This window comes from Capra hircus, chromosome 25 (genome assembly GCF_001704415.2).
Source record: "Capra hircus breed San Clemente chromosome 25, ASM170441v1, whole genome shotgun sequence".
Classification (NCBI taxonomy): Eukaryota; Metazoa; Chordata; class Mammalia; order Artiodactyla; family Bovidae; genus Capra; species Capra hircus.
Window position 1 is genome coordinate 5,722,998 of NC_030832.1, and position 19,708 is coordinate 5,742,705.

At 44.3% G+C, this 19,708-nt stretch overlaps 1 protein-coding gene across 4 annotated transcripts in view; it reads left to right on the forward strand.

Moving 5' to 3' along the window:
- Window positions 1–19,708, forward strand: part of RBFOX1 (RNA binding protein, fox-1 homolog 1) — a 1,098,419-nt gene that overhangs the window by 279,484 nt on the left and 799,227 nt on the right. The gene's annotated exons all lie outside the window — the stretch shown is intronic.

Below are 19,708 nucleotides of genomic sequence, written 5' to 3' on the forward strand. Positions count from 1 at the left end.
ATCCATGCTATAGCGTGGATCAACACTCCCTTCCTTTTGCATGGCTGAATGATATTCCATTGTGTGGATATACCACAATTGGTTTATCTTTTAATGTGTCGATGGACATTTGTTTTCAGGTTTTGACTATTCTGAACAATGCTGCTGTGCGTGTTCATGTGTAATTTCTCCATGGACATACGTTTTCATTTCTCTTGGATGTATACTGAGGAGTAGAATTGCTGGGTCATAGGGTGTAACACACTTTTGATTTATAAACAGTTTTTGTTTTGTAAATTGCCATCCTTCCACCTTCTCCAGGACCATGGATGGCACACATGGAATTTGAGAAGTATCACCAACCACTGTCACTTACTGCTTTTAAGCCCTTCTATTTTGTGACACCATAAACCAGCGTGGCTTTTGTTTTCTTATATGATCATCACGATGTTTCCTGATTGTGACCTGAAATACAAGCTGCCACAATTCTTACCTGCCACAGTTATGCCAGTTCCTACCTACAGACCATCACTTACGCTGTATTTCCTTCCAGCTTCTTTTCTGCCCACTCAAATCTTTCCCATCCTTGAAAACTGAGTTTAGGTTTGTATCTGGCTCATGATTTTGCCCTCTTTTGACTGTCGCACTCTCAGTTGAAAAGTGAAAGAGATAAATTATGTGCACACTAATAATTTTCATAGTTATGTTGTATAATATAGCATTATAAATGAAGATATAGAGACTAATAGAGTCTATTGGAGTTAAAAGCTGAAAATATATAGTTTCACCAAAACTCAATCCGTTGCCCTTGTGGCAATTATTTTGGCTTGGACCACTAAACATTTCATCAATCCCATATTGGTATCTTCCTTTGAGAAAGCTTTATAGTTCTCTCCATTTTTGCTGCACGCATGAGTGCTAATAATAATAATAATATAATAATAAATAATTGCAACTATTTATCACATACCTGCTATACTGATAAAAATATTTTATATGCCCAATTTCTTTTAGTATGCATAGTAATGCGGTTAATCTACACTGTCCCATAGAGGAGCCACCAGCCCCCTGGGGCTCTTGGGCACTTTGAACTGAAACTGTTCCAAACTGAGATGTGCTATTTGTGTAAACTACAAACCAGATTTCAAAAAAATGACTGACGCAGGATACAGCATGCTTGGGGCTGATGCATGGGGATGACCCAGAGAGATGTTATGGGGAGGGAGGTGGGAGGGGGGTTCATGTTTGGGAACGCATGTAAGAATTAAAGATTTTAAAATTTTAAAAATAAAAAACTAAAATAAATAAATAAATAAAATTTCAAAAAAAAAAAACCACCTAATATAAAAAAGAAAAATATCTATGAACCATCTAAACGTTGAAATGATAAAATGTTGATAGTATCTGGTTAAATGAAATACACCATTAAAATTAATTTTACCTGTTCCTATTTACTCTTTTCTTGCTGTGACTACTGGAAGTATAACATCGTGTCTGTGCCTCACATTGTATTTCTACTGGAGAACATATATTGTCTCCACGTCACAGATCAAAAAAATTGAGGTTTTGTTCTCCCGAGTCATTATGAAGAGTAGACCCAAGATTCCAAGCCAGATTTGCCTCATTTTTCTTGTCTACATTCAATATATCCTTTGTGGCTGATTGATTATTAGTAAATACAGCCCACAAAGGGGCTTCCCTGGTGGCTCAGTGGTAAAGAATCCACCTGCCAACGCGAGAGATGCAGGTTTGATCCTTGGGTGAGGAAGATCCCCTGGAGAAGGGAGTATCCTTGCCTGGGAAATGCCTTGGACAGAGGAGCCCGGCAGACTGCAGCCCACGGGCTGAGAAAGGGTTGGACTCAACTTAGTGACCAAACAGCAACAGCTTGCAAAAAGAATGTATCACCCCCTTCATCTCTTACCCCATCGTGAAAAAGTTGATTTCCACTGAACATTTCTTTCCAAGAACCTCCATGAGTCTTTAAGACAATTCCCTGATTCTCAACGGGCCTCTTGCTAGTTCTACACATTCCCTCTCCATGACCCATGATGAATTCTATTCAGTCACTTCTGTTCCACATCATCTCATGTTTGACCCACCAGCAGCTCCAGAAACTAGCATTCTTACTGTCTTTCCAACAGCTAAATTTTTTTTGGCAAGTGAATATTTTTTGTCTTTCCAACAACTGATTTATTTTTTGCAAGTGAATATTTTTTGATTCTTGGTTTTCAAGGTCTCAAGTTAAGGATGGACCAAATCTCTCTTCTTGATTTGTATTTGAATAGGAAATCCCAATTATAGCTTTGGTTCCTATTCTTGCTGCCAAGAGCCTATCCTGACTCCCGTTCCATTGTGCTAAGGTATCTTTAGGGTATTCATTTGTCACAAGCAAACTCAACAGAGGGTATTGTACCTGGCAACTAAGCCACTCTGGGTAAAACTAGTATAGGGGATCCTACGTGAAATAGAGTTTCTGAATGTGAATGTACTCTGTATTGTATGAAGACATTTAAAAAATGCTCTTGTCCTTGATGTTTCCATTTGGGGAATACATCCATTTCTGTCTCCTCCTCCTTGAAATCTGAAAGGAAGGAAGCTCGGTAGAAATGTTTTGCCCCAAAGGAAGATCAATGCTAATAATGTTCATTTTCCTAAGTGCAGCCCTCTCCTGGAATTAAAGTGAGAGAGAGCTAACACAGGCTCCCTCCCTGTCTTCTGCACCCAGGCGAGGGCTGAGATAGCCCAGATTAAATTTGCTCTTCTCGAAGTAGGGACTGTACACAATTTGATGAATAGACTCTCTCTATTGCTTTGCCGGGAACCTCCGTGTCCCAGGTGGAAATATTTCACAACCTCAGTGCGCTCCTTCCCCGAGCTGCAGACAATCAGCTGCTTCTCACAGCAGAGCATCCTTGCTTCATCCTTTATCAGAAATCCTGGAAAAATACCAGGAAGGAAAGGAAGCTGGCACAAGTCTTTAGAGGGATGCAGGCATCCTGGTTATCCTCCTAGGGTTGTGGTCCCCACCCTTTTAGGCACCAGGTCCAGTTTCATGGAAGACAATTTTCCATGTACCAAGGTGGGTGTTGGAGGGCAGTTTCAGGATGACTCAAGCGCATTACATTTATTGCGTCCTTTTTTTTTTTTCCTGTTATTATTATTACATCAATTCTACCTCAGGTCATCAGGCACTAGATCCCAGAGGTTGGGGACCCCTGTTCCAGTGCTTTGTTCCCCAAGGCAGGACTCAGAGTAACCTGCAGGAGACCCACTTAGAAATTCTTTAAAACTTGCAGATTTGGGGACTCCAGACCTACTGAATTAGATTATTTGACTTTGGGACTGGTGCAGTTGTGGGCTTCCCCGGTGGCTCAGCGGTAAGGACTCTGCCTGCAATGCAGGAGCTGCAGGAGACGTGGGTTCAGTCCCTGGGATGGGAAGATCCCCTGGAGGAGGGCAGGGTAACCCACTCCAGTATTTTTGCCTGGAGAATCCCATGGACAGAGGAGCTTGTCCATGGGCTGCAGTCCATAGGGTCACAAAGAGTCGGACATGACTGAAGAGAGTTAACGCACAGCTGCAGCTTTATCAAGCTGTCCAGGTGATTCCAATAGCTGCTAATGCTGATAATCTATGGCCATAGGAGGACTTCATAAATGCCGGGCAAAACCATCTTAAGTCCAATCAAATTAATTGTTAATTAAATAAATGTCTGCCTGGACCTCAATTCATAACTTTCATATTGTAACTCCCTCCCGGCATCCAAAGGCATCATTTAATGAATGAGTAACCAGGGACATAAGCATGAAGCCCTTATTTATTTTCCCAAACCCTCTTTCCCTCTCAGTGAGAATCCCACCTTCTGTGGCCCTTCTTGACAAAGGAATTACTCCCTGCCCTCCAAATGCAGAGCAATTTCCCGCTTATATAATGCTTACTAATTAATCACGGTCACAGTTATGTCTGGGCATTGACTATAGGCATTCTCCGTCAATAAACAAGTATTTTCATCGCAGCAAATGCAGACTTAGTCCTTTTCTTAAGTAAGAGGTGGTGTAAAGAAGGAGGAGGGGATGGAAGGAAAGAGGAAGGAACACACCCTAACTGGCTCTAAGGGGTCCTGTTTTAAACACCATTTCTCAACTTGATAACTCTGGGAGATAGTGGAGAACAGAGGAGCCTGGTGTGCTGCAGTCCATGGGGTCGCAGAAAGTCAGACACAACTTCGAAAATGAACAACAAATGCTTATTGAGTGATTCCTATTTATCATGAAGTTTCTATGTATTAATGTCTTCAAAACAATTCCTCAGAGTAGCCCCTGTGGGGTCAGTTTGATTATTAGCTGCATTTTATAGAAGACAAAAAAAACAAACAAACAAACAAAAAACTGAAGCACAGACAGTTATAGCAAACTTCTCAACATCACACAGCTTGTGAAAGTCACTCAGTTGTGTCTGACTCTTTGCAACCCCATGGACTGTGGCCTGCCAGGCTCCTCTGTCCATGGAGTTTTCCAGGCCAGAATACTGGAGTGGGTTGCCATTTCCTCCCCCAGGGGATCTTTCCAACAGGGATGGAAACTAAGTCTCCTGCCACTTTGGCATTGCAGGAGGATTCTTTACTGCTGAGCCTCCAAGGAAGCCCAGCAAGGCCAACAGGGCCCTTGTATCTTGTCCTTGGGGTGCTGTAACAAATTGCCACAAACTGAGTGGCATGGGGCAGTAGGAATGCCTTCCATCACAGGCTTAGAGGCAAACTGTTCAAAATCTAGATGTCATCATGGTCGGTTTCTTCTGGAAGCTTGAGGGAGGATCCGCTCTAAGCCCCTCTCTTAGGTCCTGGTGGCTCCCGCTGATCCTTGGCATTCCTTGGCTTGCGGTCACATTACTCCTGTCTCCATCTTCACCTGGCCTTTATTTCTGCATCTCTGTGTATCCTCTCCTCTTCTTCTGAGGACACTCATCATGGAATTTAGGGCCCACCGAAGTGCAGGATGACCTCATCACATGATCCTTTACTGAAGGGAATTCCTTGGTAATCCAGTGGTTAAGACTCAACTTCTTTTACTGGCCAGGGCTTAGGTTCAATCCCTGGTTGATTGGGGTACTCAGATCTCACAAGTCATGGTAGCTTGCTTCATCAAGCCTTCCACTGGAGAAAGAAACTAATTATCTGTCTGTCTGTCTGTTTATCCATGCATCTATCCACCCATATATCTATCTGTCTATCTATCCATCCATGCATGCATCTGTCTATCCACCCATCCATGTATCTATCTATCCATCCATTCATCCATGTATCTATCTATTCATCCATCCATCCATCCATCACAGGGCAGTGAATGCCATCTTCTGCTGTCTGCACTAATAGCCTGCAGCACTCCCTTCCTGAATGTCAGGCTGGTTGCCAATTTTTTTGTTTTTCTTTGCACTATTTTTCCACAATTAACATCCTTTATTTTCTCGCATCTGTGTTAGGATTCCCAGCAAAGAGTTGTCTTGCATTTCAAGACATAAATGAACCTGTGATTCTTTTACCTGTGGGCTATTTTTTTGTGAATTTTATAGCCCCTCTGGGCCAGGAGAGTGTTGAGTGAACTCAGACCATGTTAACCTTAGAGCATCTACCACTCTGAAAATATGAAAGCCACTGAGAAGGTAGATACATTGTCCCCTAATTGCCCTCTTGTGGGCTTCCCTGGTGGTTCTGACAGTAAAGAAACTGCCTGCAATGTAGAAAACCCAGGTTCAATCCCTGGGTCAAGAAGATCCTCTGGAGAAGGAAATGGCAACGCACTCCAGTATTCTTGCCTGAAAAATTCCGTGTACAGAGGAGCCTGGTGGGCTACAGTTCATGGGGTCGCAAAGAGTAGGACATGGCTGATTGACTAACACTTTCACTTTTTTCAGGTTGACTGTAGACAGATTAGGAAGGCAGCCTTCATCTCAACAGGGATGATGTTATGAAGGTGACATAAAAGCCAGATGTGAACATCCACGTCTCTGGGTGTGTCTCTGTGATGTTAAACAATGCATCCGTATTTCCTTTTGGCCACTGTTGGTGACGGCTAATCATACCACCCACAAATCAGATGATGTAAGGAGAGTTAAATACATAGACTGCTTATATATCTATGGGTATAAGGAAACCAGAAAGAGTGAGTACCCTGAGCTATTCAAATAAAAGATGCTCTCATCCTTTAGCCAGGGGGACAATGAGACAGAGTGGTTCCCAAAAATTAAGAAGAGACAGCCTAAAATCACTGACCTAAAATTAGCTTCAGAATAAATACCCTGGCCTCCTCTTCCTCTCTCCTCACCTCCCTGAACTCCCCATTGGTCCAAACCAACAGGCAGGAAGGATCTGGTCACCTTATGATGTCTGCAAGACATGCTCTAGGGCAGGGAGCAGCGTGCAGAGGATGGAGGGCGGGCCTGCAGGGGCCCAACCGTGGCAGCACACCCTCTGCCCCTCATCCCTGTGCACCTTCCCTTCCAGGCTTTTAAGCACTAGAGGACCGGGGAAGGAGCCACTATCACAGACATCAGAGCTCTATAATTAAGCATCCTGCTTTGGATTCAGGTGAAGGTTCCATCACCTCCAAGCCACGTGGCTCTAGGCAAAAGACTTCCAAAAAACAAAATGATGTAACATAAGTACTAACATCCTGGCCTCACTATGGTAAATGTCCCCATAGCCATTCCCCTCCTCAAGGTTCTTTTTCTCATCAGCACTTTTCATCAACTGTGCTCTGTATCCACTTACTTTTTCATTGCCTCAGCCCCTCCACTTTCCAACTTGAGTATGAGTTTCATAAAGTCAGGGATGTGGATGTCTTATTCACTGACAGATCTTCAGTGAGGAAAAGCCATCACTGACAAGGAGTAACTATCAAGAAGTATTTGGGGGCATAGGTAATGAGGTGGGCTTTCCTGGTGGCTCAGACAGGAAAGAATCCACCTGCAATGCAGGAGACCTGGGTTTGATCCATGTGTTGGGAAGATCCCCTGGAGAAGGCAATGGCAACCCACTCCAGTATTCTTGTATGGAGAATTCCATGGACAAAGGAACCTGGTGGGTGAGAGTCCATGGGATCTCAAAGAGTTGGACACAACTGAACAACTAGTTTTTAATCCTGTGAATGAGATAGGGGTCACAGAAGGCTTAGTACAGAGCCTAGAATGTATTCAGGATTCCCTGGTGGCTCAGACAGCAAAGAGTCTGCCTGCAATGCAGGAGACCTGAGTTAGATCCCTGGGTGGGGAAGATCCCCTGGAGAAGAAAATGGCAACCCACTCCAGTATTCTTGCCTGGAAAATCCCATAGATGGAGGAGCCTGGTGGGCTATATAGTCCATTAGATTGCAAAGAATTGCTAAGGACACGACTGAGCAACTTCACTTCTAGAATGTATTAAGGGCCTGAACGATGATGCTGTGAAAGTGCTGCACTCAATATGCCAGCAAATTTGGAAAACTCAGCAGTGGCCACAGGAAAGCCAATGCCAAAGAATGCTCAAACTACCGCACAATTGCACTCATCTCACACGCTAGTAAAGTAATGCTCAAAATTCTCCAAGCCAGGCTTCAGCAGTACATGAACCGTGAACTTCCAGATGTTCAAGCTGGTTTTAGAAAAGGCAGAGGAACCAGAGATCAAATTGCCAACATCCACTGGGATCATCAAAAAAGCAAGAGATTTCCAGAAAAAATATCTATTTCTGCTTTATTGGCTATGCCAAAGCCTTTGACTGTGTGGACCACAAGAAATTGTGGAAAATTCTCAAAGAGATGGGAATACCAGAGCACCTGACCTACCTCTTGAGAAACCTATATGCAAGTCAGGAAGCAACAGTTAGAACTGGACATGGAACAACAGACTGGTTCCAGATAGGAAAAGGAGGACGTCAAAACTGTATATTGTCACCCTGCTTATTTAACTTCTATTCAGAGTACATCATGAGAAACGCTGGGCTGGAAGAAGCACAAGCTGGACTCAAGATTGCCGAGATAAATATCAATAACCTCAGATATGCAGATGACACCACCCTTATGGCAGAAAGCGAAGAGGCACTCAAAAGCCTTTTGATGAAAGTGAAAGAGGGGAGCGAAAAAGTTGGCTTAAAGCTCAACATTCAGAAAACGAAGATCATAGCATCTGGTCCCGTCACTTCACGGGAAATAGATGGGGAAACAGAGGAAACAGTGTCAAACTTTATTTTGGGGGGCTTCAAAATCACTGCAGATGGTGACTTCAGCCATGAAATTAAAAGACACTTACTCCTTGGAAGGAAAGTTATGACCAACCTAGATAGCATATTGAAAAGCAGAGATACTACTTTGCCAACAAAGGTCCATCTAGTCAAGGCTATGGTTTTTCCAGTGGTCATGTATGGATGTGAGAGTTGGACTGTGAAGAAAGCTGAGTGCAGAAGAATTGATGCTTTTGAGCTGTGGTGTTGGAGAAGACTCTTGTGAGTTCCTTGGACTGCAAGGAGATCCAACCAGTCCATCGTAAAGGAGATCAGCCCTGGGTGTTCATTGGAAGGACTGATGCTGAGGCTGAAACTCCAGTACTTTGGCCACCTCATGCGAAGAGTTGATTCATTGAAAAAGACTCTGATGCTGGGAGGGATTGGGGGCAGGAGCAGAAGGGGACTACAAAGGATGAGATGGCTGGATGGCATCACTGACTCGATGGACGTGAGTTTGAGTGAACTCTGGGAGTTGGTGATGGACAGGGAGGCCTGGCATGCTGTGATTCATGGGCGACTGAGTGACTGAACTGAACTGAAGGGCTAGTATATAATCAAGTATTTTTAGAAAGTGTATCAAAGTTTAGTTTATACACACCAACACAGGCAGACAAGCAAAGAATGGGGAATATTCTCCCGTAGGCATGATTCTTTGCAAATGTGAATAAAATAAAGCCTGGTCAAATGATCTGTGCTAAACTCATGAAGCCATATAATTTTAAAAAATCTGTAACTCTATTTCTCTAAGTAATTTTATTTTTTCATTCATTCATTCATTTTTGCATAAATAACCAAAAGACTCTTATTAGGAAAAAAAAGTCTTTATTTAATTTGTTACAGTATTGATTATGCTTCATGTTTTGGTTTCTTGGCCAGGAGGCATGTGGGATCTTAGTTCTCCAAACCAGGGATCAAACCCACACAACCCCTACATTGAAAGATGAAGCCCCAACCAGTGGGCCACCAGGGAAGGCCTGCTAAAGACCGCTTTAAATTCTGGACGTCAGATCTCTCCGCCTTGTCTATAAACCAAAACCAAAACAGTCTCCTAATTCAGAATTGCCAGTGCGTCTGTGTGCTGAGATTTGTCATGGGGGACCCTGCAGGCAGCAACCTTCTTCTGGGGTCCTTTTCACAGGGCATGTGTCAGGATTTCCTTGGCTCCTAAAGTTGATGACGCTTGAAGTGACTGGAGAGGCTGCAAGCCTGGAAGGCTTTTTGGAAAATTGCGCAGGGGGAGGGGAGGAGGGCAGAGGGGAGGGGACAGTCCTGAGGATTCGAAAAATAATGGAGTCCTGTTTGCCTGTATTCTTCTCCAGCAGGCAGTCCAGGGCTCTCTTTGTCTTGACGGTGGACAGCTTTGTAGTCTGAAGGAACATCTGTGCATATTTAAGATAAAGATGCCACTTAGCTCTTCTTCCTTTTCAAAACTGGTAAAAGAGAATGCACATCTCAGGGACTCACGGTTTAAATGCCTCTTCTGGGTCCCTTGCGTTCTTAAAAGTAGCATTTCAATCTGAAGCTCCTCATCCCAGGCCGATACAAAAAAATAAACAGATAAATAAATAAAAACCCACGTGGCCTTTTTTATTTTTGTTTTTCATTTAGACTATGTGCTTCCTCGGCAGGTATTCCCCCAGGATGTGCTAATCTGTGCTTTTGGTTGTTGCTGGAATGCAACCGTTCCCCCTCCTCTTCCCTCCCCCAGGCCTCTCACAGCTACTTAGCCAGCTTTCCAAGCAGATGCTAACCCACCACTCCTGGTTATTAACCCTTGAATACCTAATTCCCAGGAACCCTTTCTCTCTTCCCATCCCAAGAATTCTCAAAGTCCACTTTGCTGGAGCATCACCTAAGGGACTTGGTGGCCCCTCCCCTGAGAATTTCTGCATCCCTAGGGCTGGTTGGGGCTCAAGAGTTTGAATTTCTGGTAGCTCAGGTGGTAAAGAATCTGCCTGCAATTGCAGGAGACCCAGGTTTGATCCCTGGGTCAGGAAGATGCCCTGGAGCAGGGAATGGCTACCTACTCCAGTGTTCTTGCCTGGAAAACCCCATGGACAGATGAACCTGGCGGGCTGTAGTCCTTGAGTTCACAAAGTCGGACACAACTGAACAACTAATACACACACACACACACACACACACACACACACACACACTCCAGTCTAGCTGATGTTGCCAGTCCATCAAGGTCCAGTGAAAGGCAGTTATTTATCTCAGCCTTATGTTAGTAGGTTGATCTCTTGCAAGGATGTTTCTCCTCTTCCTTTCTGAAAGGACCAAAGCCAGCACAGAGGTTTCTGTTTTTCCTTCCTTTCTGCTTTGTTCACTTCTGTGTCCTTGCTTCCTTGGATGGTGCCTGACTGCCAGGCGTGGGTTGAGGATAGACCTCTTTGGCCTGTGAAATACTAGTGATGTTTGTGACTCAGAGCCCTCTTGAGACTTGGGGGATCGAAGTTTCAAGGTGAAAGCTTGTTCTGAATTGAGCCAAATTGGAGAGCCAGAAACTTAATTCCAGAGGATATAGAGGGACTTCCCTGGCGGCCCAGGATTAGGACTCCATGCTCCCAGTGCAGAGGTCATGGGTTGATCCCCTGGTTGAGGAGGTAAGATCTGCCAGGTATGACCAAAATTTATTTTATATTTCAATAGTATCTGTATTTGATATATATTTGATAGGTTTGTGTAGATTCCACAACATACTGTATTTTATATTTATAATATAATTTATATAAAATAAACTTATATTTTATACTTTTTATTACTGTGTATATAATTGTATATTTCCATATATATTTGACAGATCTGTGTAAATTCTGAAACGGACTGTCTAATGCTGTGAGTGACATGGCTCACTGTGTAACGCTAGTATACAGTAAGCGTAGTTTCCTATAGTGTCCTGCTGAGCCCTACTTTCCTGCTGCAGCTTCTCACCACCACCCCAAACTTGAGATTTATGATTTTCCCCTCTTCAGTGGAACCCCCAGCTCATGGGGAGTTGCTGGATTACTCTGTGGCTTTCAATCCCTTTAGCAGATGGCATCATTCTTCACGTGTGCAGTTAGGGTTCTCTACGTTGACTGTACACTGACATCCTGTGGGGAGTGTTCAGAAAGATTGATCCCTGGGTACTGTCTCCCAAGGATTCTGATTTAATTCATCAGAGTATCCCTGGGCTTCAGGATTTTTAAAAGCTCATAGCCCAGGTTATGAAGGATTGGATTGGGGTGGAGGCAGCCTGGAAGAAGAAGGAGGGAAGAAAAGAGAAGTAGTCTTGATTTTTGCAGCCAGCAGGGGACACTTCTGCAGAAGGCAATGGCACCCTGCTCCAGTACTCTTGCCTGGAAAATCCCATGGACGGAGGAGCCTGGTAGGTTGCAGTCCATGGGGTTGCAAAGAGTTGGACATGACTGAAGTGACTTAGCAGGGGACACTTCTAGAGCAGAGATTGTTGTCGGATAATGAAAAGTGAGCTGGAAGCATAGAACTCAGAGCATGCTTGAAGAAAGAACCTCGAATGCAGAAACAAGGCTGCCTTAATGGGTTAATTATGCACATTCTTGTCTTCCCTAATCATTTTATCTCAGGCAACCTTGTTGGCCCAAGGAGATCATAAATTCCTTGGAATCAGTGATGTGTTGGACAGCTACTCTGTAGCTTCCAAGATCTCTAGCAAAATTGCCTTCATTTTAAGAGTCTTCAGAAAATTGCCCCAAAGCATGAGGTCAAAATGGGAAGTAAAAAACCTATAAAGACCACCAGTCAGTAACAGTTGTGTGTGTGCGTATGTCATCATTTCAAATTATTTGCTTTTCTTATTTTTTTGTCTAGTATGAACACACACATACACTCAAACAGAACAAAGCAATCACAAATAGTAAAAAAACATCAGCCACTGACCACCACCACCACCTTTATCACCATCGTCACCACTATCATCACCACCTTTATCTCCACCATCATTACCATCACCATCATCATCACCGTCACTACCACCATCATCACACCATCACCATCGTCATCACCATCACCATCGTCATCACCGTCGTCACCACCACCATCACCATCATCACCACCATCACCATCATCACCACCATCATCATCACCACCATCACCATCATCACCACCATCGTCACCACCACCATCATCACCACCATCACCATCGTCACAACCATCACCATCACCATCACCATTGTCACCATCACCACCACCATCATCATCACCACCATCACCATCATCATCACCACCACCACCGTCACCACCACCATCATCGTCACCACCACCATCATCACCATCATCGTCACCACCACCATCACCATCATCATCACCACCATCACCATCATCACCACCACCATCGTCACCACCACTATCATCACCATCATCACCATCGTCACCACCATCACCATCACCATCACCATCATCGTCACCACCACCATCATCACCATCATCACCATCACCATCACTATCATCATCACCATCATCACCACCATCATCGTCACCACCACCATCATCACCATCACCGTCACCACCATCACCGTCACCATCGCCACCACCATCATCATCACCATCGTCATCACCATCATCATCACCACCATCATCACCATCACCATCATCATCACCATCATCATCGCTACTACACCATCATCATCGCCATTACTGCCACCATAGTCACATCTGAAGCTTGGAAGTATAGCCTGGTGGAGCATCTGTTGTCAGAGAATGAGGCATCAAGTCCCCCAAGCACATGTCACCTCATGTCATTGTGAAGGAAAGATGTTCACAGAGCTGCAGACTTGCCTGCATACACATGACTGAGTTCCAAGCGAGCGGACAGGCAGGGGGAAGCCAGGAGAGCAGCTTGCTTCCCCCTGTCCCCAGTCTGGTGTTTTATCCATGAGGCCACACTGTAGCCCTTCAATCCTTTATTAAGCATCTCCTCTCCCGGACGCCCCACTACCTTCAGCGCCAGCACATCCCGTGCTTGGAAGCCAAGTGTGTTCTTACCACTGCCTGGCTCCTCATTTTCATCACAGAGAAGTGATGCTAAGGGTGGAAATAGGGGTAGAATGCTGAGAAAACCACCTTACTGGTAACTTGAAAATATGAAGCTCATATTTTTAATTCATATGAATTAAGGGGGTGTAGTCTGAGTCCCGAAGCAAGTCAGTCACTCTTCTTGAGATGTCGACCACAGCCTTTTCCCTGCCTCCGCCGGGTAAATGCTGACCCTCTGGTATACATCAAAACATGTGCTTTTCTGTATTCTAAGCAGTTTTTGAGACAGTGTTTTGCTTTATTGCAAACCACAATGTTTTCAGAAGGCTTAAAAATCCAGTTATGACTATAGCTGTGAGGGAAAAGGTCTGCGTGGTGCCAGGGAAATTTAATTTTTAGCTTAAAAAAAGTCCCACCAAATTCAATTTTTCTCACATTTAGGGATTCTTAGAGTTATATCTAGCTTGCATAACTAGTATATTAGAGAATGTGTTACTACGGGGTTATTTTTTAACACATTTATTATTTATGAAATGCAGAGGAAAATAGTTAGAAATGATTGTTTCAGGGAATATCTTGTAGGTTTTTTTTTGGTATTCAAAGGAGTTGTTCATGCTGTTTTAATTCAAACATTAAAAGTTAAATCTCTTTTTATTCTGACCTACATTTTTTAAACACTGCTTTAAGTACTTATTATGGGGAATGGAAAATGGGATGGGAAAAAAAAACACCCACTGTGTGTTTCTTAGCTTGTGTTTTGTAGGTAATCAAGCTGATTCTTGCCGATCTGTCCAGGAAGGGGGGTGGCGGGGGGGGACGGTGTGGAGCAGAATGTGAGATCTCTCTCTGGTTCCATCAGCCTCCTCCTGATGCCGAAAGCTCAGCTTCTCTGCACATTGGTGCTGAATCAAATCTCAGAGCAAAGTGTTGGTGAAGTAGAAGAGGATAGCTTTGTTACTTTGCCAGGCAGAGGGCCACCCAGCAGGCTAATGCCCTCAAAACCATGTGTCCCAACTTGGGGAGGCTAGTGAGAAGGTTAATAGCAGTTGTTCAAAGAGGGCACGATCGACGTGCACATTCTTCTGATGGGTTGGTGGTGAGGTAAGGAGTCAGCATCATCGACCTTCAGGTCCAGCTCATCTGGGGGTCTGCATGCTTGTGGGCAGCCATACCCTCATTAACTTCTCCCACCTGGAGAGGGTTTCCGTACCTGCAAAACAGCTCAAAGATCCTATATCTGTTGATGAGGAGACAGGACCTTGCCCCAAGGCTGCTCTTGACTGTTTCTCCCCAGTCTCATATCCCCTCCTGTCCCTAAGTCTCTAATTAATCACTACTTGAATCTGCCCATCAGAACTCAGGGGAGGTCATGGAGGCGAATGAAGGCTGTTTCTGTAATCGCAGAAACCAGGGACACAAAGGCCTGGTGCCCAGGAGCCCCACGGGGCCCAGATGGATGTCACTTGCTCAGTCCCCTTCCTCCCAAAGGAAATCTCCCTCAGGCAGTCATGCTGGTTAACTGCCTGCTCTTGAGCAATAAGAGCCTCACCATCTGTCTCTAACTCTGAATAAGAGAGAGAAGAGGAGAAGAGAGATAGCATCGCATATCTGCCCAAGAATTAACGCCCCTCACAATAGATAGAGAACTAAAATACTGCCGCATTGGCAGACAACCTGAGTCAAAAATGGCAATGAATTTGAATAGACCTTTCTCAAAGAAAATATGGAAATAGCCAATATGCACCTGAAAAGATGCTCAACATCACTAACTTCACTAATGCTTAGGAAAATGCGAATCAAGACCACAGGGAGACATCCCTTAATACTCATTAGGATGGCCATGATAAAACAAAAGCAGAAACAAACAAAATAAGTGTTGGCAAAGACGTGGGGAAGTTGAAACACTTGTGCATTGCTGGTGGGAATATCAACAGTATGGTTGCCTTTCAGAAGAAAAAAAAAAAAGAGAAAAAGGAAAAAACAAAAAAAAAATTATTGTATGATCCAGTGATTCCACTTCTGGATACATACCCCAAAGAATTGAAATCAGCATCTCAAAGAGATCCCATGTGCATAATAGAATTATTCACAATAGTTAAAAGGTCAAACAGCTCAAGTGTTCATCAGTAGAGGAACAAATCTGTTGTATTCATACAATGGGATATTATTCAGCTTTAAAAAAAGGAGGTGATTCTGACACATCTTCCAGCAGGTAAGAACCATCAAGACATTGTGCCGAGGGAAATAAGCCAGTCACAAAAAGATAAAATACTGTATGATTGCATTTATATGAGGGACATAGAGTAGTCAAGTTAATAGTCAAAAGTGGAATGATGACTGTCAGGGACCAGGAGAAGCAGGGATGGGTGCAGAGTTAAATAGGTACAGAGTTTAAGTTTTGCAAAATCAAAAAAAAAAAGTTCTGGGATGGATGATGGTGATGGTTGTACACCAGTGTGAATTTACTTAATGCCATAGGACTGTACACTTAAAAATGGAGAATATTGGTGAATTTGGATTGTGCACGTTACACAATTCCAAAAGTAAGCTGAAAAAAAAAAAAAAACAATATTAGGAGAAATTGAGAAATGCTGTGTATCATCACCTTGCCTGCGTACTAAGTTGCTTCGGTGTGACTCCTCGCGACACCGTGGACTATAGCCTCATGGGCTCCTCTGCCCATAGGAGTTTCCAGGCAAGAATCCTGGAGTGGATTGCCGTGCCCTCCTCCAGGGCATCTTCCTGACCCAGGGATTGAACCCATGTCTCTTACATCTCTTGCATTGCGGGGCATGCTTTACCACTAGCACCACCTGGAAAGCCCCCTCATTACCTCGGTATCCAGCAAAAATCTCAGAGAAAGGTGTGTGGTACCTGGGTCCTCAGGCAGCTTGTGGAGAGAGCTTGTGAGGGGGAGTTGTGGCCTCCTGCCAACAGCCAGCCCCAACTTGCCGTCATGTAAGATACCTTAGAAATAAATCCTCTGAGCTCAACCAAACCTCCAGGGGACTCCAGTTCTCTGCCACAAGCCTTAAGTCTTCCCCCTGAGATCCCTAACGGGTTAAAGCAAGGTTCAAGTCCATCTGTCAACTATGCTCTGTCTGAATTCCTGACCCACAGGAACCATGAGATAATAAATGATTATTGTTCTTTTAAGCCACTTGAAGTATTAGAGTAATTTGTCTCACAGTCATAGGTAACTCATCATATATGCTTCCCAAGGGGCTCAGTGGTAAAGAATCTGCCTTCCATTGCAGGAGATACAGAAAACTGGGTTCAATCCCTGGGTCGGGAAGATCCTCTGGAGAAGGAAATGGCAAATCACTCCAGTCTTCTTGGCTGGAAAATTCCACGAACAGAAGAGCCTGGTGGACTATAGTCCATGAGGTCCCTCAGAGTTGGACACAACTGAGTGACTGAGCACGCAGACAACTGATCAATATTTGCAATCATCTGCCATCTTTGAATATTTGGCAATGCCTGCCTTATCCCCTGGAGAAGGCAATGGCACCCCACTCCAATACTCTTGGCCTGGAAAATCCCATGGACTGAGAAGCCTGGTAGGCTGCAGTCCATGGGGTCGCTAAGAGTCGGGCATGACTGAGTGATTTCACTTTCACTTTTCCCTTTCATGCATTGGAGAAGGAAATGGCAATCCACTCCAGTGTTCTTGCCTGGAGAATCCCAGGGACGGGGGAGCCTGGTGGGCTGCCGTCTATGGCGTCGCACAGAGTCGGACACGACTGAAGCGACTTAGCATCCTTATCCCCGAGGCTTCCCAGGTGGTGCTAGTGGTAAAGAATCTGCCGGCCAGTGTAGGAGATGAAAGAGAAGTGAGTTCAATCCCTGGGTCGGGAAGATCCCCTGGAGGAGGGCATGGCAACCCAGTCCAGTATTCTTGCCTGGAGAATCCCATAGACAGAGCAGCCTGGCGGGCTACAGTCCACGGGGTTGCAAAGAGTCAGACACAACTGAAGTGACTTAGTATGCACACACACCTTATCCCCATCACACACACACGCTCTTTGAGGACACTTTATTCTTGAATTTGACCCGCTGTATTCAAAGGATCTTCAGCAGTTCTGAGAAAGTGGCAACCAAGTGAAATGTCAGGCTTATTTTAATGGGAAGAATGTAAAATGCCCATAGAAGAGGCTAGGAGGGTTGGCAAGCAGGGAGCGGGCTTGTCTCCAGGGCATTCTACAAGTGTGTGCAGGATCCAGTGGGCCAGGGTATCTCTGATCTGGATCCTAGACAGGAAGGATGCTATTCTGTACATCAGCTCCTAATAGAGCCCTTGAGTCTGTGTGACTGGGGACCAATCTGGTCGATGTGTAAATATGTCTGCTTTGCTTACACTCAGGCATGATTGCATATTGAGGGGTTAATGAGCTCAGTTTGGATGAAGGCAGAAGGGTGTCTTCTCAATGCACAAGGGTGTTCTGCCCGCAGCAGGCTGACTCCAGGCGCTTCCTCAGATCTGAGGTTTGCTTTCTGCTCTGGGGGTTCAGCTCCCCTGCACTTGAGGGATGCTGGCCTTAATTTGGTGTGTTGCAGTCATTGTGAGCTATGGAAGGATATTACCTTAAGGATATTCTTCTGAATATTAAATTAGAATAAATTAAGGCACGCTGCATATTCAGCCTGAATCAGAATTGAGTAATTGCCTTCCGTTTTGTGCCACTAAGTTCCTTGGAAATGCAAGATATTTGTTTTAATTACCAAGTTGTTGAGCTGACTCTTAACGAGAGGATGCATGAATGCAAACAAACAAAAATTACTTGTTTGTGACTTTGTGAAATGTAGGTAATACCTAATTGGATTCAATTTTGTTAGAGTTCCTCCTTTTACTAGCCTGTGTCTCATTCATTCAGCATTGACTGATTGACTCCCTACTATGTGTCCTGCAATGTGGGATGATTTGGGGATATTAAGAGCTATACTCTTTATGCTTGATTGTTTCCCACACGCTGTGGTCTAAGCGCTTGGCATGCATAGATAGTACACACAGTAAGTAGCACCATTAGGCAAATGTGGCTTTTACCTCTCATTTTATCAATACAGCAACTAAGTTCCAGAGAGAGGATAACATCAAATTAATAACTGAAAAAAAAAGACAAGCAGCTAGAGATAGGGTATGAATCTGAATTCTGAACTCTATGCTGTATTTTTTTTAATTGAAAAAAAGTTAATTTGCAATGTTTACTTCAGGTGTATACAGCAGCATAATTCAGTTATGTGTGCATGTGAAGTCACTTCAGTCACATCTGACTCTTTGTGACCCTGTGGACCACAGCCCACTAAACTCCTCTGTCCATGGGATACTGCTGCTGCTGCTGCTAAGTCGCTTCAGTCGTGTCCAACTCTGAGCAGCCCCACAGATGGCAGCCCATGAGGCTCCCCCGTCCCTGGGATTCTCCAGGCAAGAACACTGGAGTGGGTTGCCATTTCCTTCTCCAATGCATGAAAGTCAAAAGTGAAAGTGGAGTCAGTCAGTCGTGTCTGACTCTTAGCGACCCCATGGACTGCAGCCTCCCAGGCTCCTCCGTCCATGGGATTCTCCAGGCAAGAGTGCTTCATGGGATACATCAGGCAAGAATATTGGAGTAGGTAGTGTATCTTCCAGGGGATCTTCCTGACCCAGGGATTGAACCCCTGTCTCCTGCATTTCAGGTGCATTCTTTACCACTGGGCCACCGGGAAAGCCTGATTCAGTTATGTATAAACATCTATCTATTCTTTTTCAATGCTTTTCCATTTTAGCTTAATATGAGATATTGAATATAGTTTCCTGTGCTATGCATTAGGTCCTTGTTGTTTCTCTATTTTATATAGAGTTGTATGAATCTGTTAATCCCAGATAATACTAAGGCGTCAGAAAATATACCTATTACCACTGTTACTATTGTCATTTCTTTTGCTGTTCTTGTCATCCTTTTTACTGGTGGCACCTAACATTGCTGAGTCTTACCCATGATATGGGGATATACTGTTAAGATTGACTGAGATACACGCCCAACCCTCTGGAATTACTGGACAGTCAGTTAATCTGGACAGTCAGTTAATGTTTTGTTTCTTTTCTGTTTTTTTCCTGCTTATGTGTGGGTGTTCAGTGGCACCGTTTACCTGGATACTCAGTTGGGTCCTGAGTTGGAGGACAGGCAGTGGGGAACGGGGTTTCTGTCCTGGGACATGCTGTCACTTTTCTCACAGTTACTGTTCTTGAAGGTCTACCTCGACACGTGTGAGCTCTGGATCATTGGTGCTCAAAGGGATTTTGTCCTTTTCCCATCCTCTGATTGCCACCAAAACCATGGCCCAGAAATATTTAGCCACCTGCCAGCCCCACACCACTGGGAGATGGCGTAGCTGAAAGGAAAATCCAGACCTCCTTACCACCAGCATGCTCTTTTCATGGGAAGTAAACCTAGCTTAACTATTAAATTTTGCTTCTTGATACATGAAAACCATAGCTTT